Source organism: Carcharodon carcharias, chromosome 3 (genome assembly GCF_017639515.1).
Source record: "Carcharodon carcharias isolate sCarCar2 chromosome 3, sCarCar2.pri, whole genome shotgun sequence".
Classification (NCBI taxonomy): Eukaryota; Metazoa; Chordata; class Chondrichthyes; order Lamniformes; family Lamnidae; genus Carcharodon; species Carcharodon carcharias.
This window is the reverse complement of record NC_054469.1, coordinates 30,484,795-30,511,806: the sequence shown is the minus strand read 5'-3', so window position 1 is coordinate 30,511,806 and position 27,012 is coordinate 30,484,795. Positions and strand designations below refer to the sequence as shown.

The window sequence follows — 27,012 nt, the reverse complement described above, 5'->3', positions numbered from 1 at the left end:
CTCCCGGTTGCGCTGCCAGGATTACAGAGCTGCCAACCAATCAGTGCGGCCGACAGTTCTCCAGGGCGGGACTTCCTCCCGAGTGAGGGTGGGGGGGGCAGAAGTCCCGCTTCCAGCCAATGAACATCTCTAGAGTGTTAAATGACTGCTGGGCAGCTGAAATCAGTGGGGATGTGTTCCAGCCAACTTTTTTAGTGGCGGAGCAGTCCAATAAAGCTGCCCTTGGTTTTGTAGCTAAAGCTATAAATAAAAAAAGCAAGGTATTAAAGTTAAATTTGAACAAGAGTTTACGGCACAGTTGGGCACAGTCTTAGGTCACCCATTACAGACAGGACATAAAAGTGCTAAGAAAAGATTTACGAGGAACTTACTGGAATGGGAGGTTCCAATTATGAGGGAGAGTTGCAGCTAGCTAGTTCTTTCTATAGTAGAACTGAAAAGAATTAAGGAAATGTTAAGTAGTATGTCATAAATGATCAGCTGTCCTTTTTTATTGACAGCTTGATGTTCATTCTTAATCATGCGCAACTTAGAATTATCAGAAAGCAAAGCATGATTTTCTTTAAAAAAAATTTAAAAATAAAGTTCATGATTAAGATCATCAGGTTTTAAGTTACAGCCTAAAAGGAACATGAGAGAAGCAGATTTGTTGCCGACATTCAGCAGATTGTGGATGGAGAAGGTAAATGTAGTGTGATTATAGCCAAGCCCTGCATATTCAATGCACAATCTTCAAGCCAGCTCATGTTTGTGTGCCAAAAAGAATTAAAGAGAAGGCTGGAAAACATGTCTTTAATCAGAAGATGATTAGAAAGTGTAATTCTCTGCTGGAATGGTTGTGTCATTTAATAGGTGCAAATTGTTTACAGTTAGACCTAGTTTTGGAGACCAATGTCTTGCCCTCAAGATGGCTGAAGAATATCTAACCCAAAATTAGGTCCTTTACATATATATTTAGTGAGTTCTACCGCCTGTTTTACTTCCCCTCACAGAAAAGGGAGTTTGAGGAACCTGCTTCACTTGGGGTTTTCTGATATCTGCTGCAGCCTAAGCAACAGCTGTCAACTTAAAGGGACGGTGATTAAAAAAAACTATTTTAGAAACTTTTCTGTGTAAGGCAGAAAGAATGGGAGTGCAAGTGACCTTTGAATTAATTACTGCAAAAGGGCGAGCTGTCTGGAGGTGACAGCTCATCCAGGTTTTTTTAGCTTGGCCCAATTTCAAGCAGGCCTCAGATCTCCCAACTCGTGCGTGCCTGTTGTGGCTGCCTTTGTACCTTGAACTGACCACTGACGAATTTCCACTCCTCTGTGCAATGGAAAAGAGCAGGGGAGTGCGGGTGGGTGCACACCAAGATTAATGGACAGAGGCTCAATGGGCTGAATGACCTCCCTCTGTGCAGTGGCGTTCTAGGGCTTCAGACTGCAGCAACAATACGTGTTCTTAAGAAGCCTGAGCTAGTTCTGGTGTGTAGTGATATGCAGCAATGTGGAAGACAATGGCGTCAATGTGAAACAACTAAGATAGCATTTACACACTGTCAAGAAAATTGAAAAATATAAGTGTCAATGTTCAGCAATCACTTATCAAAGTCGCAATGGTACAACATTACAGTGACAGAGGACACACTGGAGGTAAACGAGTGCACAAGAGGATTATATTACCCAGCAGCTTTCTTGTGCCAGCTTGATTATATCAAACCTTTTGCTTGTGCTTGGTCCCTTTGGGGAATCGCAGGCCCTTTCTCAACAAAGGATTTGTGCATCATTTATGAATTATTTATAATCCTGTGAACAGCATAGCCTGTCGAGATTATAAAGAGAGCAAACTATAGCAATGATTTGAAGCTCAAAAGAACTGTGCATTGAACAGTTGGTAGCTTAAAAAAGAATAAGGGCCTTAGAAATTACAATTTAGAAGCAGGCCATTCTGCCCCTTGTGCCAGTACTCTCAATCTGCTTAGAGATGTCTGCTCTAATTACCTCCCCTGCCCACTCCCTGTTACGCTTTATGCTTTCTCTTGTCAAGTAATTAATCAATTACATTTTAAATAATGCCAACGCCTTTGGTGGTTATGCATTCTGGGCACTAACAACCCTCAGTGTGAAGTTATTTTAACTTCCCCATTCCTTCTTTCAGTAGTGGTCTATCTCCCCTTGTTATGATCTGCCAGTCAATTCTTCTGCAAAATCTCAAGATCGCTCAAAATTTTGAGAATCTATTTTGATTCCCCTTAACCTTTTCTGTTCTGGTGGCAGGAAAGGAACTAGCATTGAGCTTCACAATCTTGGGATGTCCACAAGCACTGCACAAGCAATGAATCACTCTTTTAAATACAGTCACTGTTAAGTAGGCAAGGGCAGCGGCCAAATTGCGCACAGCAAAGTCCTACAAACAACAGTGGGATCAGTGACAAGTTAATCTGTTTCTCCTTTTGAATGATATTGGGCAATGATAATAATTGGCCAGAACACTGGAGGAATTCCCATGCACTTCTTCAAATAGTGCCCTGGGCCCTTATATCTCCATCTGAAGAGGCAGACCTCATATTAACACCTTATCTAAAGGATCACACCACCAACAAAGCAGTACTCCCTCGGTACTGCACTGAAATGTCAGCCCAGATTCTGTGCTTGAATCTCGATGTGAGGGACTGGAACCCACAGAGGTAAGATTGCCATTGTTTTTGACTCAGAGGTGAGTATTACAATAGATGCTGTACAATCGGACTCAATTATTTGCATCTTTCTTTATAATCAGAATACATTTCCTTGATTCTAATATTCTTCCAATGGCGGGGGGGGCGGTGTCCCAAAATCTAACTGTGATCTTGCGCGAGAAAAAGTGCAGCAACTCCCCGAGGAACAGAGCTGCTTCAGGGAGATTAAGTTGGTAATGTAAATTTTGAATAAATGATCTGAAAAATTATTTAACCGAGTCCCCTCAGTTGACAGTGTCACATGAGCTGGGACATGTTTGTGCGTTTCGCAAATTTTATTTAATTATTTTATTAAACTTTCAGGAAACCTCATCCTGCCCGTGGAGGTTGGGCTCTTCAACCTTAAGATTGGATGGGCAGCGCTGTTAATTAGCTAAATTACTTTCCTAATGGCCTTAATAAGCCTTTGACAGTTCGGCGGGCGCACAGCTGCCTCCGGCACACGCCCGCCGAGCGAAATATCTAAATGACACACGATGATATCGGGGTGCACGCCTGATGTCATCACGCATCATTTTGCGCATTGGGATGTCGGGCCGGCCCCCACATGCCAACGGCAATATTCTGGCCTATGTTACTAAACTGGAAGTCCGAGGGTTTGGACTAACAACTCCATCGAACCAGAGTTCAAGACCAGCACTGAATTTGAATTCAGTTTGAAAGAAAAGTCAGTGACCTTGAAGCTGTTGGATTGTTGTAAAACCCCAGCTGGCTCACTCGTTTTCTCACTCAGACTGACCTATTTGAGAATCCAGTCCCACTCAGCATCAAATGTCTGTGAAAGCGTCTTCAGCACATGGCCTGCAGCAGTTGAAGACAAAGGCTCACCGCCAGCTTCTCAGAGTGCCGCCTACTCTCTCAGAATAATTGATGCAAATAACTCGGTAATTTGGGTGCAGCAAGTATCACAGAATCAGACAGGCTGGAGTGCACGCCTGTAGAGGAACCTGCCAAATGGCTCTTCCATTTAAATTATTCCATTTGTGAGTGAGTGCGGGCCCAACAAAATACCCTCTTAAAAATTTAGCTGTGTAATTTTAGATGTGGGTGTCGCTGGTGAGACTGACATTCATTGCCTCTCCCTAGTTGCCCTTAGAAAGTGATGGCAGGCCTTCTTCTCAAACCACTGCAGCCTGTATGTTGAAGGTGTTTGGTGACGGTCGATGTAGATGAATTAATTGCTTGGCCAGCAACAGCCAGACGACCCCAAACCCAGAGGCCTGATCTGCAATTGCAGGTCTGAGGGGCCTATGCTGTGCTCGGATTTTCTCTCCTTTTTCGTCCCTGTGGTCCTGTCAAAACAAATGCCTGTTGCATAAGTCCCCTAATTTGACCGGGTAATCATTGTGCATGCAGAAAATTTCCATGATCTTATAACAAGACTTCACCTGCTCAGTGATTAGGGGAAGGGGGCAGAAAATCCATCCCTCTGGTCTTTTATTTGAGATGATTCATTTCATTGTATGAGGATTATCGCTACTTCTGGAGCTAAAGTACTGAAGTTTATTCACAAACAGTGTGATGACACAGAGACAGCAGCAGCAAATTAAAGCTCACACAGGAAGTGACCACATTACATCTGAAACTGCTGCACCATCAACATTGATTCAAAAAGTCTCCAATGGAAGCAACACCTTGCTATCAGCATAGGGTCCTCACTGCAAAGAAGATACAGCAAGCTCACCATTGCTTCAAAACCTCAATAATTGGAAGCACGTCTCTCACCTTCAATACTGATTTATGATCCTCAACAGCTAAGGTGTAGTGCTCTTCATTAATTCACACACCTTCCAATCAGAGGGACATGCTCCAATTCCACATTGATTCAGAGCGCTCTATAAAGCTTAGTGCTACAGGACTGGACACATTTAACAATCGCGAAAGGTAAAGCATCAAAAACAACCAATCAACAGATGAAATGCAATGTGAACAGGCATACATGTTTCCCGTGGACTCAATGTTACAGTCATTGTCATCGGACATCCATAATCCAATAGCATGTGAATTCCATTAACTGTTCTGTATGGAGCAGACAATGAAAACCTAATAGTAAAATTCTCAGTTACACTCAGTGTGCAAGCCTTCCATCAACGATTCAAATACACTGAGTATCCCAGCCTCCCATCACCGACTCAAATACACTGAGTATCTCAGCCTCCCAACACCGACTCAAATACAGAGTATCCCAGCCTCCCATCACCCACTCAAATACACTGAGTATCCCAGAGTCCCATCACTGACTCAAATACATTGAGTATCCCAACCTCCCATCACCGACGCAAATCGTGAGTGTCCCAGCCTCCCACCAATTATCACTACAATTCAACTGCCAGTCCCTTGTGTTAGATTTCTAGCCTTCACCTGTTCTTTACCAGCTGTATTGGTCCATATTAAAAATTAAATCTTGCAGGCATCACCTTAAGTGCCAGACCCCCTCCAGCACTTCGCCAAAGCAAGCTGCCCTGAAACTAAGTTTCAGATCCTGCACAATACCAAGCAGCTATTTCAAACGCTCCCCTGAGGCCGGCAAGGATGGGAACAGAATATTTGGCTGACATATTGAATGCACGGAAACCAGCATGTTATTTCTCGAACTTTTTTAGGTGGCAAGCACCCCTATTCTGTCTGCAGACCTGACTAATTCTAAGTAATCCTTTGCTATCTACAATAGGTAATCACTGCTGCAATATTGCAAACCCCATAAAACTAACTGAGCATTCAATTATACAAACATTCAATTAATTTCTTCTCCTCTGACAATCAGAAGCCAAAGCCTAACAAATTATACTGAGATACTAGTGATGCTTACCAGTCAATCCTTCTAGCATATTAATTTGCTAAAGTGTCCAATATTTTGATGCGAGTGTCCCATAGAGCTGATCCAAGGTCACCATTTCACCTTTTCCTGAGCATTTCACCAAATAAATTATGTTTCAAGACAAAATGAATCATAATACAGCATTTTTTAGAATTGTTTGCATTTTTATTTTCTAAGGTTTCGTTTCTGCAATGTCTGTGAAATGATCCTGTACTGTAACACTTTTATATTATGTAATAAAATGATGAAGGAAGAGTATAGTGCTGTTTTAGTTTTTTGGATGCGGACATTGTTGGCAGGGCCACAACTACTGACTTCAATGAAAGAGGAAGCCAGGCACAGTGTACGATGGGGCTGCTGATTCCTTACTTCTCATCTAATAGTATCGCCGAAGATCAATTTCATCCCCACTATGTCCATTCCTCTCCCCACATTGGTACTGTCTGTCCATCTTGAATTTGAAATTCTCATTCTCATCTTGCAATCCCCACAGCTGAGCCATGATCTAGTTGAGTGGCGGAGCAGGCTCAAGAGGCAGAGTTGACCCCCGCCGTTTCTATGGCTTCAACATATTCTACTTTTGCAACCTCCTCCAGACAGTTGCCTCCTTCTGCATTCAACTGTTTTTTTCTGCTTCACTCACTCTATTTGCCCCATCATTGGTGGCAGAGCCTGCAGCCACCTTGGTACCACATTCTGGCACTTTCTTCCTCTCATAGGAACAGGAGTAGGCCATTCAGCCCATCGAGCCTGCTCTATCATTCAATTTGATCATGGCTGATCATCTACATCAATGCCACTTTCCTGTACTATCTTCATCTCCCTTGATGTCATTAGTCTCCAGAAATCTATCGATTTCTGTCTTGAACATGCGCAATGATTGAGCTTCCACAGCCCTCTGGGGTAGAGAATTCCAAAGATTCACCACCCTCTGAGTGAAGAAATTCCTCCTCATCTCAGTCTTAAATGGCCTACCCCTTGCCCTGAGATTATGTCCCCTGGTTTTAGACTCACCAGCCAAGGGAAACATCTTATCTACATCACCCTGTCAAGCTCTGTAAGAATTTTGTACGTTTCAATGAGATCACCCCTCATCCTTGAAATTCTAGGGAATACAGACCCAGTCTCCTCAATTTCTCCTCAAACAACAATCTTACCATCCCAGGGATTAATCTGGTGAACCTCTGTCGTTCTCCTTCTATGGTAAGTATATCCCTCCTTAGATAAAGGGACCAAAACTGTACACAAAACTCCAGGTGAGGTCTCAGCAAGGCTCTGTATAACCGCAGCAACACATCTTTACTATTGTACTCAAATCCTCTCACGATGAGGCCAACTTGCCATTTCTCTTTTCTCTACACCTTCTCAAAAATAATATTTCTTTTCGATCAAGGTTTTGGCCTGCTCTCCAAACTCTCCCATTGTGGTGTGACCTCTGCTCGTTTTTTTATTTTATCCCTCTGTTCAGCAAATATATTTTTTCTGCATCAAATATACAAATTATTGCTGGTGCTCTTCCTATTATTGATGGCCTGTAATTATTACTTTCTGAGATTTTGCCCACGCATCAGAGCAATTGCTAAAAGTATCTGGCAAGATTGATAAAAAATGATGCCCCATGACTTGAAGAGTGAGAAGTAGGATATCACTGTGAAGAGTAAACAGCTTATTGGCAGCATCTTTCCCCCAATTCCCACGTCCTTCTGAGCTGTAAGACGAAAGCAGCACTGAATCTTGAGTTGGAGCACACGCCTCCCTTAATAATCTTAATATTAAAGCTTCAGGCATGAAGCTACTGATGTGAACACAACAGTTTCAGATTCAATCAGGGCTCACCTCAGGATGTGTGCGCTTGAATGAGCATCAATGTGTAAACTTGATTTGAAGAAGGAAATCATGTTGGTTAATCGTAAACACCAAGGGAGACCCACTTTCAGAAACCAATAATTTCTGTCTGGAGAGGCTCTTAAAGAGCTCACTTTGTAAGGCTCCGGCCCTGGTAAAGAGGGGTACAAGTTGAACAACTGTCTGCGCGCTCTTACCTCCCCATCTCTAATCCACACTTCCACCGAGTGAGGCTCCATAACATAAGTGGACTGTTCTAAAATTAACTTTTTAAATGTCCAAGGCAGTTAAGAGGTTCATCTGTCACCACTTATAATACCACAGATGTTTGCACCCCACAATATTACAGCGCAGAGCGTTTGGCAGTTGTACAGGCAACGGGAGGGACGCAACATCCAACTCTGTGTACATAGCATTTCAATGACAACTAAACAGCCTTATAATAAAAGCAGAAAATGCTGGAAGCACACAGCAGTTCATCAGTCTACAAAAAGAGAACATAGGAGTGGACATTTTGGGCAGATGGAGAAGGGTCCAGCCCAAAATGCTAATACCCCTGTAGAAACGGGCAGAAACATGGCAGATGTAACCCTACACAGAGAGCTGCGAAGTGCTCAATTTTGCTGGGAAGAATGAAGGGAGGCAAATGTGGACATAATTATAAAGGGGAGGAAGTGGGCTTGATGCACAGAAGCACAGGGGGAGTTGTAACCTCCCCCAGCGTGGGCAGGAGTGGGCAGGGAAGCTTAAATTCTTAGTAAAAGGAGCCCAGCCCCAACCAGCATACTTGCAGTTTAATCGGAGCAAGGTGGGTCATGGGAAAGCATTCTGTTCTTGAGAGGCAGAAATGACATGGCAGGTGGTGGTGTAGTGGTATTGTCACTGGACTGGTATTCTAGAGACCCAGGGTAATGCTCTGGGGACCCGGGTTTGAACCCCACCAGGGCTTATGGTGAAATTTGAGTTCAATAAAAATCCAGAACTGAAAGTCTAATGACGACAACGAAACACTGCCAATTGCTGTGAAAACTAATGCCTTTTAGGGAAGGAAACCTGCCTTCCTTATCATGTCTGGCCTACATGTGACTCCAGACCCACAGCAATGTGGTTGGCTCTTAAAATGCCCCTCTGAACAAGGGTAATTAGGGAGTGGGCAACAAATGCTGGCCTTGCCAGCGATGCCCACATTCCTGAACGAATAAAAAAAAGTCTTACCAACCCCATGGAGGCGGGGTTAGTGATGGAGACGGGACAAACCTTAAAATGAGCATGTTGGGGGGGGCAGCCCGCAGAAGCATTTCTGCAGCACCATCTACCCGCCATCCAGCGGAAGGCATGCCCCTACCAGAAAATATGGACATCATTTGCATCCAGCAGCAATCAACAGGCATCATATGCACTTATTTGTGATCAGCTAGGCTCAAAAGTTATCATTCAGCCATCACTTGACATCCCAATAGCGATCAACTGACATCATTAGTCATTAATTGATATCAAATGAAATCGCACAGTGCTCAAACAACATGACTAGCCATCATTTAGCATTATTTAATTTCCTTCAAAGCGCTGAGAAATATTCAGCTGACATCAGAAGCGGTCACAGAGCTTGTTTGTGAGGAAATATTCCAAGGCCAGGCTTTTTCCGGCTGCAGTACAGCACCTCCCACCAAGGCAGGTGCAGCAGGTCATTCAAACATCTATTCACTTCGGCGGGACTGGAAGGTTCCACTGGCGGCAGGGGCCGGAAAGTTCTGGCCTAAGTTCTAGCGAACATGGCAAAATTTGCCTAAGGCATCAGACATCAGTTGACAACAAAAACATTTGTGCCATGGATTTTTCTAAGTCCCAGCTGGTGCAGTGTGTCATGTATGCATTCTGCAGGTTGTTTAACATAGTATCAGTGCACAAATCACTTGTGGGGGTGCAATCGTGCCTCCGTTTTCCTCTGCATCCACAATTATAATAAACTTCTTTCCTTCCCAATGACAAAAGTTTTGTCTCATCCTGTTTATGCCAATCAGACCCCTCCATGCTCACGAAGATGCCTTGACCAATCATGTTTCCAAGGCAGTAGCCCTCTGGACTCCTGGCAAACCCATTTCACATCCCTCCTTTTCAGAATCCTATGGGTTCCATTGATCTAACACACATGCAAGCATAAGCTTTACAAGCATAATTAAAGTGTATGGAGGGGGCACATATTCAGCATTATCGTGCCGGGGTAGATATCAAACCAGTTAATACCTCCACTGTTAGGAGGTAAAACTTTGGTAAAGATCATGTAAAATCACTTTTCCAATTCACGTATACACATATCCAAGCAGCTTACAGTGCCTCATTCCATACCGCACAGAGAAAAATGGAAATAAAGCAATTATGCACTTGGAGTTAATTCACAAGCATATGTTCCATGTTTTTAGTTTTTTGTTACAAGCAGTTTGGTACAACGTTTAAGAAAGCAGCCAAGAATTCCTGGAAAATTCAACCAGTGAAACTAGGCTCACCCTATCGGCAGCAAATGCAGAGAGAAACAGCCTGTGATTAGAGGAGCAGCGAGCAGTGGGAAGGTGGGTGGCGGCAGTGAGCAAGGCCTGAGGGCCAGAGCAGCAGCAGCAGTGAGCGAGACCTGGGGACTGGAGCCGCGGCAGTGAACGAGGCCTGAGGGCCAGAGCAGCAACAGTGGTGAGCAGAGGCCTGGGGACTGGAGCAGCGGCAGGAGCGAGGCCTAAGGGCCAAAGCAGCAGCAGTGGTGAGCAGATGCCTGGGTGCTGGAGCAGCGGCAGTGAGGGGGGCCTGAGGGCTGAAGCAGCAGCAGCGATGAGCGGAGGCCTGGGGACTGGAGCAGCGGCAGTGAGCGAGGCCTGAGGGCCGGAGCAGCAGCAGCGGTGAGCGAGGCCCGGGGACTGGAACAGCGGCAGTGAGCGAGACCTGAGGGCCAGAGCAGCAGCAGCAGTGAGCGAGGCCCGGGGGACTGGAGCAGCGGCAGTGAGCGAGGCCTGAGGGCCGGAGCGGCAGCAGCGGTGAGCGAGGCCCAGGGACTGAAGCAGTGGCAGTGAGCAAGGCCTGAGGGCCGGAGCAGCAGCAGCGATGAGCGGAGGCCCGGGGACTGGAACAGCGGCAGTGAGCGAGGCCTGAGGGCCAGAGCAGCAGCAGCAGTGAGCGAGGCCCGGGGGACTGGAGCAACGGCAGTGAGCGAGGCCTGAGGGCCGGAGCAGCAGCAGTGGTGAGCGAGGCCTGGGGACTGCAGCAGCAGCAGTGAGTGAGGCCTGAGGGCTGGAGCTGCAGCAGCGGTGAGCGAGGCCCGGGGACTGAAGCAGCAACAGTGAGCAAGGCCTGAGGGCCGGAGCGGCAGCAGCGGTGAGCGAGGCCTGGAGACTGGAACAGTGGTACTGAGCGAGGCCTGAGGGCCAGAGCAGCAGCAGCGGTGAGCGAGGCCCAGGGACTGAAGCAACAGCAGTGAGCGAGGCCTGAGGGCTGGAGCTGCAGCAGCGGTGAGCAAGGCCTGGGGACTGAAGCAGCGGCAGTGAGCGAGGCCTGAGGGCTGGAGTGGCAGCAGTGGTGAGCAAGGCCCGAGACTGGAGTAGCAACGGTGAGTGAGGCCTGAGGGCTGGAAAGGTAGCAGTGGTGAGCGAGGCCTGGGACTGGAGCAGCGGCAGTGAGCGAGGCCTGAGAACTGGAGAGGTAGCAGCAAGGCCCAAGGATGACAAACCATCCCGGATTTTCTGGATTTCCCGGAATTTGCCCTGCTGTGCCACGTGTGGTGCATGTGCTTCTGAGGGCTTTGTCTGTCTCCTATTCCTTTGGCAGTGATGCAGAGGACTGGGCAGCATCTCCTCCTGTGGCTGCCTGAACATGTTTGGTGCGTGCGCGTGTGCAGGTCAAAGCAGTCAGCCACCACGGGGCGCAGCCAGGACAGGGGAACAACGGGGGTAGATGTGTGAGGTTGGGTTTGGGGGTTGGGGATATCGTCCATGCTGCAGGCCCAAGGCAGCGGTGGGGAGGGGTTAGTGCCGGGAGAAGGTTCAGCCACTATCCCGGTTCCCGGGTCTAGCAGGAGGCAATAGGCCAAAGTCTGGGCCTGTTGGGGAGGTGCTGGGGGAGGGGTGGGAGCTCCCCCATATCTGGGCAAAGTGCCAAAATCCGGGTAGTGGGGGGGAGGGTGGAAAAGGAGGAGGGGATGAGTGAGAGGAGGCTGAGTGAGGATGGGAGAGCATGAGCTCCAAAACTATTTATAAAACAAAGTTAAGAAGAAGGAGAAATTAATGAAGACAATGGAGAATAAGCTGAACTGAGGAAGCAACCAGAAAATATGAAAAAGTCCAGTGAAGAACTGAATCAAGAGAATAGGAGCTTGAAAAATAAATTTCTAGAAGAAACACTGCAGTGCAAGTGTTTATAAAAAAGAACAATCGAATTTGGAACTGACAATTAAGCCTCAACAAGCAACCTGAAGAACTATTCAGAGCCTTCAGAAAGAAGCCGAAGTGGGAAAGTTTGACAATGAAAAATTAACTGAAGAGATAAAGACCTTGACATTGACAACAGAGGCAGCACTTCAGAAACAGAAACAAAAATGATGTACCAGAACAAGATTGCTGAAATGGTAACACTGGTGGAAAAGCACAAACAGCGGAATGATAAAATGGTCAATGAAAAAGATGTTGGTTGGAATCTTCTGCCCTCGCTGGTGGCGATCTGAGAGGTGGGAAGGGCACGTAACTAGGCGGGATGGTAGCGTATCATTCTGACTTCCCACCTCCATCAGAATTCAGTTCTGGGCAGGAAGCCCCAGGGTCAACCTTCCCACCCCGCTGCCAATTGAGCCCTTTAAGTGACCAATGAATGACCACTTAAGGGCCTCATCCCACCACCGCTGGTATTAACCCAGCTGTAGGCGGGTCTGTCACCATCAGGCATGCACAGCAGCTAAGACCATGTGGCCAGCTTGTTACCTTCTGGGGAGATGTGGGTCCCTCAGTCAAAGGCACTCAGTGCCTGATGAAGGGACGGGACATCAGGAAGTGTTGTTGGGGGGCTGCTGCTCAGAGCCACCTCACTGCTCTTGCTGCTGACCCTGTTAAACCCTCATGCCCATGACACCCAACCCACGAGCCCCCTTCCCCCCGCCAAGCCCCTAACCATAACTTACTTGTGGCTTGGGTTGCTGTGTGATCCTGGGGCTCCAGTGCCTGTCCTTCCGGCAGCAGCAACTGTGGCTCTAGTAGGCCTGCTGAGCACAAGAGCTGCCAGCCTCTCATTGGCCAGCAGCTCTCGGTAGGTGAGACTTCTGTCCCTGGGGTCTTGATTCCAGGGGAAGGCCTGCCATTGACCTCGCCACTGCCTGACTGGCTTGTGATTCCGCAGGCCTTCCCGAAAAGGGGCAGCACAGATCTCTCCCCTGCCCTCCAGCTGTCAGGTGAGACACCCACCCACCCACCACCTCCCCTCCCCCACATGCCTCAACAAGATTCTGCTGGCTGAATTGAAATCCTGGAACTAAATTTCAACTTAAATAAAAAGCCTTTGAAAGTTGAGTTGCGTTATTATCTGTCAAAGGTGAGCTCTCAGGTATAAAAGAAGGACTTAAAAAAGCAACTGAGGAAAAGGGAGCTTTTGCAAAGCAAAACAAGGCAACAAAGGACACAGTCAAATCTTTGAACGAAGAAAGCGGAATCAAACCCCATGCTGAAGGCCCTCGATAACAGTGCATCAAATTGTGGAGTAACTTCGACTTCTGTTAGACAAAAACAGTTTATCAGCTGCCTCCAAATCAGCAGAACGATCTAAAGAGTCAGGTTTAATTATTCAACATTCTCATACCAGGACTCCTGCAGGACAAAACTAGAGTTGTCCCAAATCATCAGACATATACAGTAAGAATACCTCGCTTCATTCAAAATAAGATTCTTGAAGGGCACGATGAAGCCACCTTAATTGTGGTGAAGTACTGCGGAAAAAGAGAAAAGCGGTTTTGGAGTTGGATGCACATTTTTTTCCCCATCTTTACTCTTTCATGGGACGTGGATGTCACTGGCAAGGCTAGCATTTGTTGCCTATCCCTAATTGCCCTTGAACTGAGTGGTTTGCTGGGCCACTTCAGAGGGTATTAAAGAGTCAACCTCATTGCTGTGGGTCTAGAGTCACATGTAGGCCAGACCAGGTAAGGATGGCAGACTTCCTTCCCTAAAAGGACATTAGTGAACCAGATAGGTTTTTACAACAATTGATGATAGTTGTCACGGTCACCATTACTGAGACTAGCTTTATATTCCAGGTCTATTAATTGAATTTAAGTTCCATCAGCTGCCGTGGTGGGATCTGAACCCATGTCCCCAGAACGTTAGCTTGGGCCTCTGGATTACTTGTCAGGTAGATACACTCAGAGAGCCCGGAACACGGTGCTCTTCTGAGCATGATTCCGGAATCTGAAATGTTCCGAGGTTTGCATAAAGGAAACTCAGAACGTGCCTGTCCCTTTGGAAAGTCACTACAACAGCTGCCCAGCCCAGCGAAGCCCAAAACCTGTGGCAGTGCTTTCAAACTGGCTGCTGGTAAAAAAAGTGTGAGCAGCTGGGTGGGAAGCTGTTGCAAAGGAAAGCAGTAAGAAGAGAATGAAATAAAAACTGGCAGTGCTGGAAAGACTGAGTTCCGAAGAGTCACAGAATCAGGATTTCAGAATCACGGTGCAGAAGAGGCCCTTCGGCCCATCGAGTCAGCACCGACACGTGAGAAACACCTGACCTATCTACCTAATCCCATTTACCAGCACTTGGCCCATAGCCTTGAATGTTATGACGTGCCAAGTGCTCATCCGGGTACTTTTTAAAGGATGTGAGGCAACCCACCTCTACCACCCTCCCAGGCAGTGCATTCCAGACCGTCACCACCCTCTGGGTAAAAAAGTTTTTCCTCACATCCCCCCCAAACCTCCTGCCCCTCACCTTGAACTTATGCTCCCTTGTGACTGACCCTTAAATTAAGGGGAATAGCTGCTCCCTACCCACCCTGTCCATGCTCCTCATAATCTTGTACACCTCGATCAGGTCACCCCTCAGTCTATCCAACCTCTCTTCATAACTTAAATGTTTCATCCCAGGCAACATCCTGGTGAATCTCTTGTCATATGGATTCAAAATGTTAACTCTGTCTCTCTCTCCACAGATGCTGCCAGACCTGCTGAGTTTTTTCCAGCATATTCTGTTTTTTTCCCAGATTCCCAGCATCCACAGTATTTTACTTTAGGAAACTTTAGGAAAGAATGAAAACAGCTGAGGAAATGTTCTGAATTTATTTAGATATTGTTTAGCTTTTTATTTTGAATTCAATGACTTCAAAGAAGAGTCCTGTTTATTTGGAAATTCAAACATGCTCCAATCGGTAAATGATTTCACATGTTTTGCCAAATTTGAAGAGGAGGATGCTTGGCGGGGTACGTTGGCAGAAGGTAGATGTTAGTCGGTGACGCTAACACAACCAAAGCAGAAACAGAATTAGAGGTGAGTGAGTGAGTGGGATTGAGTGGGGAAGGGAGGGTATGAGTGAGAGAGTGGGACTTAAAGGGGTTGGAAGAGGGCATGGGTGAGTACGTGTGGGGATAGGGGGTGCGGTGGTGAGGCCTAATGATTGCTTTTGATGCCTGTTGATCACTTCCCTGAATGATGTTAAAAGATGACATTGAGCACTTTTGATGACTGCAGCATCTCTCCGAATGACACCTTTCAGTGCCAAATGATCACTGATCATTTTTGAATGTAAATGAGCTCAGAATTTTCTGGTAGAGTCAATTAAGTGACCAATCGAAGACATGATCCTGATAGCGCTGGGGTCTTCCCAATGTCGGACGTGAAAAGAATGCTCAGGGGAGATGTAATTGAGGTGTTCAAAATTATGTAAGCGTTTGATAGAGTAAATACTGTTTTCACATTTAACAGTGGCTTTTAAAGTAGGATTGGATACATATTTGAAAAGGAAACAATTATAGGGCCTAGGAAAAGGGTGGGGGAGTGGGAATAATTGGATAACTTTTCAAAGAGGTGACACAGGCATGATGTGTCAAATGGCCTCCAGCTTTGTTGTAAGATTCCACAATTCTCTATACAGATGCCAACAGACCTGTTGGCATGTATTTGGCTATTTTGCTTTGGTTTTAGGTTTCTAGTGTTTACAGCTGTTTATTTTTTTAAACAGTTTGGTGGGAATGAATAATACGAGGTGGTAGAAGGCTTGCACCACTGCCCCCATCTCACTGCCCCTGCCGGAAGTAAAGCTGACATGGAGCCAAAGCGCTTTAATGCGCAGCAGGTGGTCTTAACAAGGGCAAAGTGGACCTTCTGCCCCTCACTGGGGAGGAAGTCCCGCCCTCTGGATCTGCCAGCCAATCAGATTGCCCGGCAGCAGCATCAGTCCTAACAGTGCCAAGGACGTGTTAGAGGTTGCTGCCAGGACTGCAAGAAGACGGAGTGGGTCCAGAGCTCCCCGAAGCTTCTAAGTCCAGGGTCTTGGCCATGGAGGGTTTCAGCTAGTCAGGGAGTTGAGGACAGGGGTGGAGAGAGGTTGGGTTTAAGGCTGGGGATGGTTAGGAAGAAAGAGGGATCTTGATCTTAAGGGGACCACCCCCAATCTTTAAAGGGCACCCCCTAAAGATCAAAACCCCCCTTCCTTCCCACCCTTTTAAGGTCCCATGTAAAAAATCGGGTTGCTCATTCCCGCCAGGCTGCTCACGCCAAATGTTTCTGGCGTGGGAAGCGTATTATCAGGGTCAATTGACTTGGTAATAGGCTTAATTGACCCTTGATTACCTGCTCTAAGATGACGGGCAGGTTGCCGATTTCGTCACTCGTCCATTCCCTGTATTATGGGAGTGAGCTAGGGGCGGGTGGTAAGGTGGCGGGGTGGACACTCACCCTATTTTACTTGCCCCTCCCTCCGCCCCTCCGGAAACACACCAGGCAGGGGCACGTAAAATGCAGCCCATAGTTTTAACTGAAACTTCACAGCTTAAAATATATATATATCACAACTTGAAATGTTTGAAGAAAAGGTTACTCCTTGTAAGACAGACACATAGTTTGATCTAGCTTGATGTAGCTAATTGGTACCCTTATACCAAAGCGACTTGGTACCTGTCACATTGGAAGAATAAAGGTGAATCATCACCTAGGACCTTCAGAGAGATCAGTTGTCACTGTGCTGTCTGCTCCCAGAGGTTCAAACGTTGGGAAGAAAAACGGATGAAAGAGCAGTTTCATTTTAATGAAAAACTCATTAAAATATTGCAATTGTCGTTGCTGAAGTGTCTATTTGGCTGTGTAAACCTTTGAAAATACTCCATGTGATTGATCGCTTTATCTCACTTCGGTAACAGAGATGTGAGCAGCTCTACCATGAGAGCTTGGACTTGATTTTCTACCAAGCTGACGTCTTCTAGAACTAATTCTCCCTGAGTCTCACTAACAAGATAAGCATTATTTTCAATCAACCCACTGTCAAGAATCAGGAGCAGCCAATGATTAGTTCTAATGTCTGAGGAACCATCCCTTATTAATTGAAGCTGCTTCTTTTCTTAGGCGACATCACGGTGAATAACACCATCAGACAAGATTGTCCCTTTGAGACACAATCAGCTTGTCTGTCATTGAGCAACAGTTATGACCTGCCCGATCAAATTTAACTCCAATTTAGGTTGGCCAGCGAGGCCACAAATCACTAAGCACCCTCTTCTTGGGAGAGAGCCCCGAGTAAGATTCAAATTCAACTTCTTCTTCCATTCTGTGCCCGAAGGCATGTCTGACCCACAACATCAAAACCTCCACCACAAGTAAGGCAAGGAGGCAGCTCCTGAATCCATCCCAGCCGGCAATAAGTCCCAAGTCACACAAGTGCCAAACAATGAATATCTCCAACAAGAGAGAATCTAACCATCTCTCCTTGACATTCAATGACATTACCATCACCATCAACATCCTGGGGGTTGCCATTGACCAGAAACTGAGATGGACGAGCCATATAAATACTGTGGCTATAAGAAAAGGTTGGGAATCCTGCGATGAGTACCCCACCTCCTGACTCCCCAAAGCCTGTCCACCATCTACAAGGTACAAGTCTGGAGAGTGATGGAATACTCCCCACTTGCCTGGATGAGTGCAGCTCCAACAACACTCAAGAAGCTCGACACCATCCAGGATAAAGCAGCCCACTTCATTGGCAACCTTTCCACAAACATTCACCCCCTCCATCACCATTGCATTGTAGCAGGAGTGTGTACCATATACAAGGTCCATTGCAGGAACTCGTCAAGGCTCCTTTGACAGCAGCTTCCAAACCTATGACCACTACCACCTAGAAGGATGGAAGACACCACCAAATGGAAGTTCTCCTTCAAGCCACAAACCATTCTGGTTTGGAACTAAATTGCCATTCCTTCAGTGTGGCTGGGTCAAAATCCTTCTTAACAACACTTACGCCACATGGCTAGCAGTTGTTCAAGAAGGCAGCTCACCACACCTTCTCAAGGGCAGTTAGGGATGGGTAACAAATGTTGGCATAGCCAGTGACGCCCACATCCCATGAAAAAGTAAAAGAAAAACTTTTTCCAGGATTTTCCCCTCGGCAATTTGGGGGTGGGGCCCACTCGCCAAGGGGAAAATGACGCGGGATGACGTCAGGAGGAATCCCCGATGTCATCCTGGTCCATTTAAATTTTTAGGAAGGCGGGCTGACAGCGAAATCAGCTGTCCGCCCGGCGACCTGTCAATGGCTAATTAAGGCCATTGACAGGCTAATTAAGATCATTAAAGACCTCCCCAGCCAACCTTAAAGCTGGCGGGCAGGTCAGGAGCCCCAGCGGACTCCAGATTATTAATGAAACCTCATCCACTGGCAGGATGAAGTTTCATGTCTGTTTTTTAAAAATGTAATACATTTTGTGTGTTTATTATTAACATGTCCCATCTCATGTGACATTGTCACATGAGGGGGACATGTTAATAATTTTAATATTTATTTATTTTTAGACCACTCACGAATCTCCCTGAGACAGGACTTTGCCTCAGGGAGCAGTGTGCTCTTTCGCATGCATGCACAAAAGAGCGCACTTTGGCAGATGGGGAATCCCTCCCGCCCCCCCCCCCACACAGGAAATGCAAAGCACTTCCTGTCGGGCAGGCCGCTGGGTGGGCCTTAATTGGCCCGCCCACTCAAAATGGCGGCAGGCCCCGTTTTGGTGGTGGGGATCGGCTGTCCGCCCGCCATCCGAGGGCAAAATTCTGCCCTCTGTTAGTAACTCACTGAAGTGTAACCTTACAACTGTCTGACTCAGAGGCGACAATGCTACCATTGATCCATGGATGATAACTTATTTGCATTACCCAGACGCCACACTGGTGGAGTGGGAGAGAGGGGGCAGAATGTTAGGAACACTTTAGGAGGGTTAAATAAGATGAACCGAATGGCCTCTCCCATCTGTAATATCTTGTGTATCACAAGATACCTACTAGATTTTCCGAGTCTTTCCAAATGAATCTTTTCTGATGATTCTTTGTTTATCCCTAGGTCTAGGATATCCCCCACCTGAAAATTTTGACATAATTTTTGCATTCAAATGTGCTCAATGCACTCAATTCCAATTTGATATCAAAGGTTCTAATTTGGAATTGATCTGACATAAAATTTGATAGTCAGAAAATGGATAAAGAACATCTAAGGTCACCACATCTACAGGCTCTTAGCGAATGAGAAGCAGCAAATTGTCACCAAGATATTTTGAAATTCTCAGTGGGCATTTTTTTTTTGCTGTGTTCGACTGTCTGGCCAACAGGTAATGCTTTTTGCAATTGAGAGATAAATATTGGCCAATACACCAAGGACAACTCCCCAGCTCTTCTTTGAAATAATGCCATGGGATCTTTTATGTTCACCTGAGAAGGAAGACAGGTTTAACATCACGTCCATAAGAGGACGCCTCCAACAGTGCAGAACTCCCTCACTGCAGCACTGGAATGTCCACCTTGAGTTTTGTGCTCAAGTTCTAGAGTGGGACTTAGAAACCGTTCCTTCACTGTCGCTGGGTCAAAATCCTGGAACTCCCTTCCTAACAGCACTGTGGGTGTACCTACACCATGTGTACTGCAGCGGTTCAAGAAGGCAGTTCACCACCACCTTCTCAAGGGCAACTAGGGATGGGCAATAAATGCTGGCCCAGCCAGTGAAGCCCACACCCCGTGAATTAATTTTTAAAAAACCTTGTGACTCAGAGGCACGTGTGCTACCAAGTGAATCATGACAGAGTCATTGTTGCATGCCTCCTACATTACCACTGTGACTGCACTTCAACAGTACTTCCATTGGCTCTACAGAGTTTGGGGCGTTCAGTGGGGTTGCGAAAGGCACTATATAAATGCAAGTCTTTCTTGTCTTTCGACAGGGTTTGGGAAGGAGGGAAAAGGAACAGTCAACAAAATGGAGAGAAAAAGCGAGGAGGGAGGACAATAAGGAAAATAGTAGAAGAAGAATTAAACAAAATAAACCAAAGAGGAACAAATCGAATGGAATGCAAAGAGGAAAGTGTGAGACAAATTGCACAAAGGATGAAACAGAAGGGAAAATAGAAGCAGAGAGAAGCAAATGAACTAAACTGTAAGTTACTAGCATGTTGCAATCCTGAGGAATACAACTGCAACACACTCAGAAAAGGACAGATTTGCATTCAGGTAGGAATGAAAGCAGTTCTCAGAAAGATCCCAAAGCACTTTAAATTCTGGTAGGAATATGGTGGCAGGATTGCAAAATAAACCTGGATTTGCTGTATTCTGATATTTTTTGGGAGTTTTTCAATGGTCTTTGTAAGGGGTGGACCCTCCATCAATGAAGGGGTATGACAGAGTGAGGTGTTTGAGACTGCTTATTCCTCTCTGCCTAGAACAACATCTGACACAGGCAACCCCTCCCTCTTAACATCTATTTTACTTGAATATTGCAAACTGAACACGAGATGGTCCCTCAAAGTAAGTATATTGGGTGGAATTTTCCATTTTTGAAACTAAGTGCGGCAGTGTGCGGGTCCCGCAGCACGTATCCCGCTGCTTGGAATGGTGGGAAATCGTGCCTGATCCCACGCTTGGAAGCTCATTAATTATGCACAGGCGAGTATTGCTCCTCATCACTTGGTTGGTCGGGAGCTGATTCGTCCTCCCGGCCGTCATCCGGCGGAGTCGAAGGCCCACGCGCTATTTTAAACCCCACCCGAGCACACATATCTCACCCTCTCCAGTCTACCTGTCTCCAGGAGACCGATAGAGATGTCTCGCAACCAGGAGAAGGCAGCAGATGCACCCTGCTTCACCCATGACGCCCTCCAGACCTTGCTAAGAGGAGTGCATGCACTTAGGGATGTGCCGTATCCCAGGGACAACTCCAAAAGCATACCAGCCTCACCACGCTGGTTGGCAGGCCATCACAGAGGAGGTCAGCAATGCTGACCACCGCACCCAGAAACCCCACCCAGTGCAGGAAAGGATGAATGATCTCATCTGCTCCACCAGGGTAAGTCATCCTTCAGCTCCCTGCAATATCAAACTCTCATCATGGCATCATGTAATCAAAGGGTTACCCTCTTCAGGGACCTCACATAACCATTAGCCAGGCACATGTATCACCACTGATTGACTCAAGCAAACTTCCACATCACCACCATCTCATCTATCATGCTGCTCACACTCCATCCTCAGCCCCTTCTGGACTCAGCTCACCACAGACAGGGGGCAAGCATCTCACCCAACCTCTGCTCCATCTCTTCTCATCACATTCCTTTCTTTTGTCTTCATCTAGGGCAAGCTACCCAGAACAGGTGGGAAAGATCTCAGGCCTGGGGGTGGGATGACTGGCATAATTGCCCTCACAGAATTTGAGGAGGATGCCACCGAGGTCGCTGGGGAGGATAGTGTTCGTGGCTGTGGGGATTTCCTCAGCAACATAGTACGGATCACACTCCCATCAGTTCATCACATCCCGACAATCACAGTGAGTGAAATGCAATCTTGTAATCCGCATGCTCATGAACGAACACTCACTCTCTTCCCTTTCTCGGCCAGCAGATCGAGGCCCATAAAGCTGGCTACGTAAGTCCCAGCACCTAGACCACATCGGATGAGGAAGCTGAAGGAGAACCACCTCAGCTCACCCGCACCCTCCACCAGCACAGAGACACACACCCTGGCAGGGTGTAGTTCCAGATTAAGCTTGTGCTCGCCCACTGAAGAACATCTCACTGACACATCCCCGCAGCGGCCTGAGGCAGGAATAGCCCAGGTCTCTGACACTCAGAGGGCTGCTGAAGACCAGTCACCTGCTCAGTCCAAGTCAGATGATAAGCTCCTGAGTGGCTGCCCATTCAATTCTGGTGATGCAACAGGCAGCTGCGGAACATCAGGCATAAATTTGGCAGTCACTCAACAGACTCAAGCGAAGGATGGAGGAGTTCCTTCGCATCTGTCTGATGTTGTGGCTCCAACATGCAAGTGCCTCAAGGTCACCATGGGAAGGTTTCCTACCACCATGGACATCTTGGTCCAGCAGGTTTTGCCAGATCTGCGCTTGGTCCCAGACTCCATGGCCACAAGCACTGGCGGGCACCACCTATGCCTAGGCGAGAGGGGGACGAACACCTTGACCTCCTCCAGGTGTCCCTTCCCCTCATGGAGTCAGGGAGGGGCCCTTGGGAACCCACAGGGAGGATGAGCAACAGCTGGACGGCCCAGGGGCCTCTACTCAGGACACTCAAAGGCTGTGTAGCCGCTCACAGGCCCCTCTGCCTGTGACCCCATCCACTCCAGCTGCTCAGGCTGAGGAGGCTGCATCTGCCCCTGAGCAGGAGACCATTATCAGGCCGGAGCCCTCCAGGCCTTGGGCCAACAGAGGACACCCGCCAAGATCAATACAGGCATCAGGACGAAGCAGCCAGCAGGCTGCCTCCACCTCTGCTGCGGATGTTGAGGCTGCAACCAGCCGTAGTGGTAGGGTTAGGAAAGTAAAGAAATATTGAAATCACTTTTGGATCGCAGGTGTGCGACCACTGTAAAACTATTGCACTTTTGTTAATACATTTGATGTTTATATAAATGGTTTGGTCACCTGAAGGCATTGTGATTATGTACATTTGAATCTTCTTACTTCAAGGTTTAGCCCTTCTCCCACTCAGTGATAGTCTCCCTCTATGAGATTCACATTCATCTGATGTCAACCTCACTGAAGATGGTTTCCACACCCTTGTGTGACCTCAGGCAGATGTGTTAAAATCTTCATTGGAAGTGAGTGATTAAAGCACTTGTAACCCTTCTTCCTCATAAAATACCATTGTGTGAGGGCAGCTCAGCAGCCTTAAGGGATTATGGCAGTTGTGTCTCCTCAGTTGTGGTGACAAAGGACTAGACCTGGACTGGAGGAGGACATCCTCAGCCATGTCCCCACTTTACTGCCGGCCTCATTAATGTGGCGACGACTACTTCAAGTAAGTTTTCGCAGCATTATTGCTGTTGCATGGAATCTCACTTTGCAGAGTGAGCGCCTACAGGGGACACCACTGACCTTCTTAGTGATCAAGGCCTACTGAATTATGAGGCTGGAAGTTCCAAGTGTGAATGCTGAACTAGTTTTCAATGTGGGCATCCCTCCCCTTGCCTTCACTTTACACCTCCTAGAACCTGTTAGCAATTGAAGTGGCATGGGCACATCTCCCACCTCTTGTTTTCTCTGTGGCATCGTCCCATGGAAGCTGAACCTCATCACCCTCTTGAGGTTCCTGGGCTTCCTGATCTTCATCCTCCGAGGAGCCCTCATCTTCCTCCATTTCACTCTCTGGCAAGGGATCAGGTCTTTGCAGTGCCAGTTTGTGAAAGGTGTAACACACAGCGATGATGCAGGAAACCCTATCGAGAGCGCACTGCCTAACAGCAGTCCAAACATCTGAATCACATCTTCAGAATGCCAATGGTCTGCTCGATTAGGGAGTGTGTGGAGCTGTGAGCAGCATTGTACCTCTCCTCCGAAATACTCTGAGGCTGACACACCAGTGTCACCAGCCAGCATTCCAGTGGGTACCCCTCATCCCTCCAGACGTTCAGGCCCTTTGAAAATCTCCGGCACCTTCGAGTGACTCAGGATATATGAATCATGGCAACTCCCAGGGTACCTGACACACACATGCATCATGTTCTTCCGATGATTGCACACCGGGTGAACACTGATGGAACGAAAGCCTTTAAGGTTCACAAGCATTAGGGGCTGCTGCTATGGAGCCCTTAAAGCCACATGGGTGCATTCAATTGCACCCTGCAGTCTTGGGAGACCTGAGATATCTGCAAAGCCAGTGAATCTCGCAGCCTGACTATGTTCGTCAAGAGCTAACCTCACATAGTGATGTGCCTTGCTATAGAGGGCATCTGTGACCTCCTTCAGGCATCTATGTGTTGCGACGGTGAGATGCTGCACAGGTCCCCTGTGGCTCCCTGGAATGACCCACAGGCAAAGAAATTGCAGTGCGGCAGTCACCGTTAAAGCCACTGAAATGGGCTAGCCTCCCACTCCATGGGGCATTAGGTCTTCATGAAGAATATGGCAGATGTGATCAACCAGATTTCAGGACAAGCACTGACGTATGTGGCATTGTCTCTCAGTCATCTGTAAATATGTGAGTCTTCTTTAGTATATTAAGTCTGGCAAGTCACCTCCATTGTCTGGATCTATCCTCCTGACCCCCCCATGTTCTTGCAGTGGCTCCCCTTGAACCTGGACCTCAGGAGGGGCCTCCTCCTGGAGCTGTGCTCAGTGTGGCCTCTCCCTCTTTCTCCTCCTTCATTGTATTGGAACCCTCAAAAAGGCAGCTTTGAACTCTGGATCCATAATTATTTTATCCTGCTCTCTGAAATGAAAGATTGAATAGACTAATGATTAATGGGAGAGCATTACTTATTTCTCAGTGCATTGTCCGTGTTTCTACTTGGAGCTGGTGTACTTGGTCACCGCCTTGGTGCCCTCCGACACGGCGTGCTTGGCCAGTTCCCCGGGCAGCAGCAGGCGCACGGCGGTCTGGACTCCCGGGAGCTGATGGTGCTGCGCTTGTTGTAGTGGGCCAGGCGGGAAGCCTTGCCGGCGATGCGCTCGAAGATGTCGTTGACGAACGAGTTCATGATGCTCATGGCCTTGGAGGAGATGCCAGTGTCCGGGTGGACCTGCTTCATCACCTTGTAGATGTAGATGGAGTAGCTCTCCTTCCTGGACCTCTTCCTCTTCTTGCCGCTCTTAGGCGGCGTCTTTTTGATGATTTTTTTCGCGCCCTTCTTGGCCGCTCCTGTTGCATTTTTCTCGTCAGCCATCGCCACTCTCAACGCGCAATGCAGAATCTTAATGGGAGAGCATAGTGAAGCTCAGAGTCTGTAACCAATAGCAGCTGTAATGGTCTATAGTCATTTCAGCCCCATGAGCCTTGTCACTGATACAGTGTTGTATATGAGGCACTAACAGGCACATCAGGTGACCAGGACACCATCCCTGAGACGTAACATCTGAGACCCACATTGTTTGGAGAAGGTTTGAATGGCTTGGCCTAACTCAGTGCTCCAATCTCAGATGTGGCATGCTAATTAACAATAAGTTGCTGATGATTCATGACTGAATGCCCTTTGGCCCATTATGAATGCTAAACCTGGAAAGCACATGACAATTCACCATTGATGGGATGCCATATATGCTACACCTGTGCCTCCTTAATGGTTGCCTGCATTCCCAAATTTCACATTCCTGTGTGTTAAGATTGAAATGCAGTGACTGTGATCTTAAGCCACAGACACCAACATTTCCCTGTTACTGTGCTGAAAAAGACATGGGTTCTAACGGTTACCTTCTCAAGGAGGTTCTCCTCCTTTCTCTCAGCTCAGACTCCAGTTTACTCTTGTGGCACCAACAAGTTAGAGGATGCCCAGAAAGGCACTTTAGTCTAGCAGTGTGTTCCTCCCACACTGCCTCTGACCCCTCCCGTGCAGATTCGCTTGTGTTTTCGATTTATAACTGCGGCATAACTTCAATAGTGTAAGATGGTGGTTCTCCACTATTACTTCGAGACCAGCTTCGATCTTCCCCCTCTCGCTGTCCACATCCCAGGAATCCACCTGGAAACTCACCCATGTGAAGGTAGAGCTCCCTCCTGTTATTCTCCAACCTCCCACAGTAATATTGGATCCCATTGTTGTTGTTGACATTCCTACCCTCCCTCTTGAGCCCATTACCACTGGCTTGCCCATGCCCCGTGTGGACCTCTACCGTCCCCATCTAGAGGATGTATGCATGGTCACCTTTGGAGGAGAACACCACCCCCCCCCACCCACAGGAAAGCTTCACCTACCCCCCCTCCCTTTATTATGTTTTCCCCACATACAGGCTGCAGATGTCTCCCATAACAATTAGCATCCCATCTGCAGCCCAGTACAGAGACAGCAAACCCAATCTGTGTATTATTCAAATATAGCACACAGCCCTTGCCTCTCCCTGGAACGGGAGTACAACATGGGCACCATGAATAGCCCTGCAGTATGGCCCGATACACCCCACTACTGTCTCAACTCTCTTACTCTTGACTGTGAGGTCCACAGAGTCCCAGAACTGTCTCTACTCTCTGACTCCAGACTGTAAGCCCAAGGAGTGTCTGTACTCTCTGACTCTGACCTGCTAGCCCCAGACCTAGGACTTTGACTTCCAATGAGTTCTCCTTTGCCCTCATGACTGAAGACAGCATTTTCTCCCTTTCTAACTTATGAGTCTCTGAGCAACCCATCCCTCTTGTGTCACACTAACACAGCACCCCCACTCTCCTATTCCAGGTCTGCATAAATCCATTCCCATTCATTCATGTGGTATCCCATTCACCACCCCACCACCACCCCCCCACCCCCCACCTTGTTTATCATTGTTCCAGTTTCTCTTGTCCTGCTCCAGTTTTCCCACCCCTCAGTCTCCCCCTGCCTGCCATCATTCCCCTCCTTGCAAAGACTCTCTGCCTCCGTTGTTCCCCCTTCCCTTCACCCGCCCTTTGCAAAGCCTTCCTGCCCTTTTGCTCCCCCTGTGTTTGTGATTCTTCCCCTCTGCCCCAACCCCGGGTTGAAATGCTGGTCTCTGAATGTTCAGCCCTGTCTGAATTCCGCTGCATAGTCGTGTCCCTCAGCCCGCCTGAAGCGGACCAACTCTACAGCCATCCGGGTTGCAATACTGGTCTCTGTCTGAATGCTGAGCTCAACCTGAGTACCGCTCCACAATGGCATCCTTGTGACTGCAGGAGCAGAGCAGACCCGCCCTGCACCCCCAGCAGTGTGACGTTCCACTGGCACCGCGACGAGACCGGCACAGCGCCACGGCAGACTTGTTGCACTCACCTCGAAGTTGCGAGCGAAGTGAGGTCTGACCGGTACAAGCTACTCTCCCTCACACGCGATTCACACCAAGGTGGTTTGTCGCTGACAAGATTGGAAGGCGGCACATGATTCCGGCCAGAAGCTAATCTAATGAGCTTTCATAAGATGGTGATGAATGCAAATGGGGTTCACGCCACTACTCCATGGGTTACCAGACCTTAACCCGCCATTGGGAA

The 27,012-nt window shown here is 47.6% G+C and overlaps 1 protein-coding gene and 1 pseudogene across 1 annotated transcript in view; both read right to left on the bottom strand.

Annotated features, from left to right (window-relative positions):
• The window catches only part of dpp6a (dipeptidyl-peptidase 6a), a 1,248,500-nt gene that overhangs the window by 178,583 nt on the left and 1,042,905 nt on the right, over nt 1-27,012 (bottom strand). The gene's annotated exons all lie outside the window — the stretch shown is intronic.
• On the bottom strand, nt 24,369-24,748 carry LOC121276376 (annotated as a pseudogene).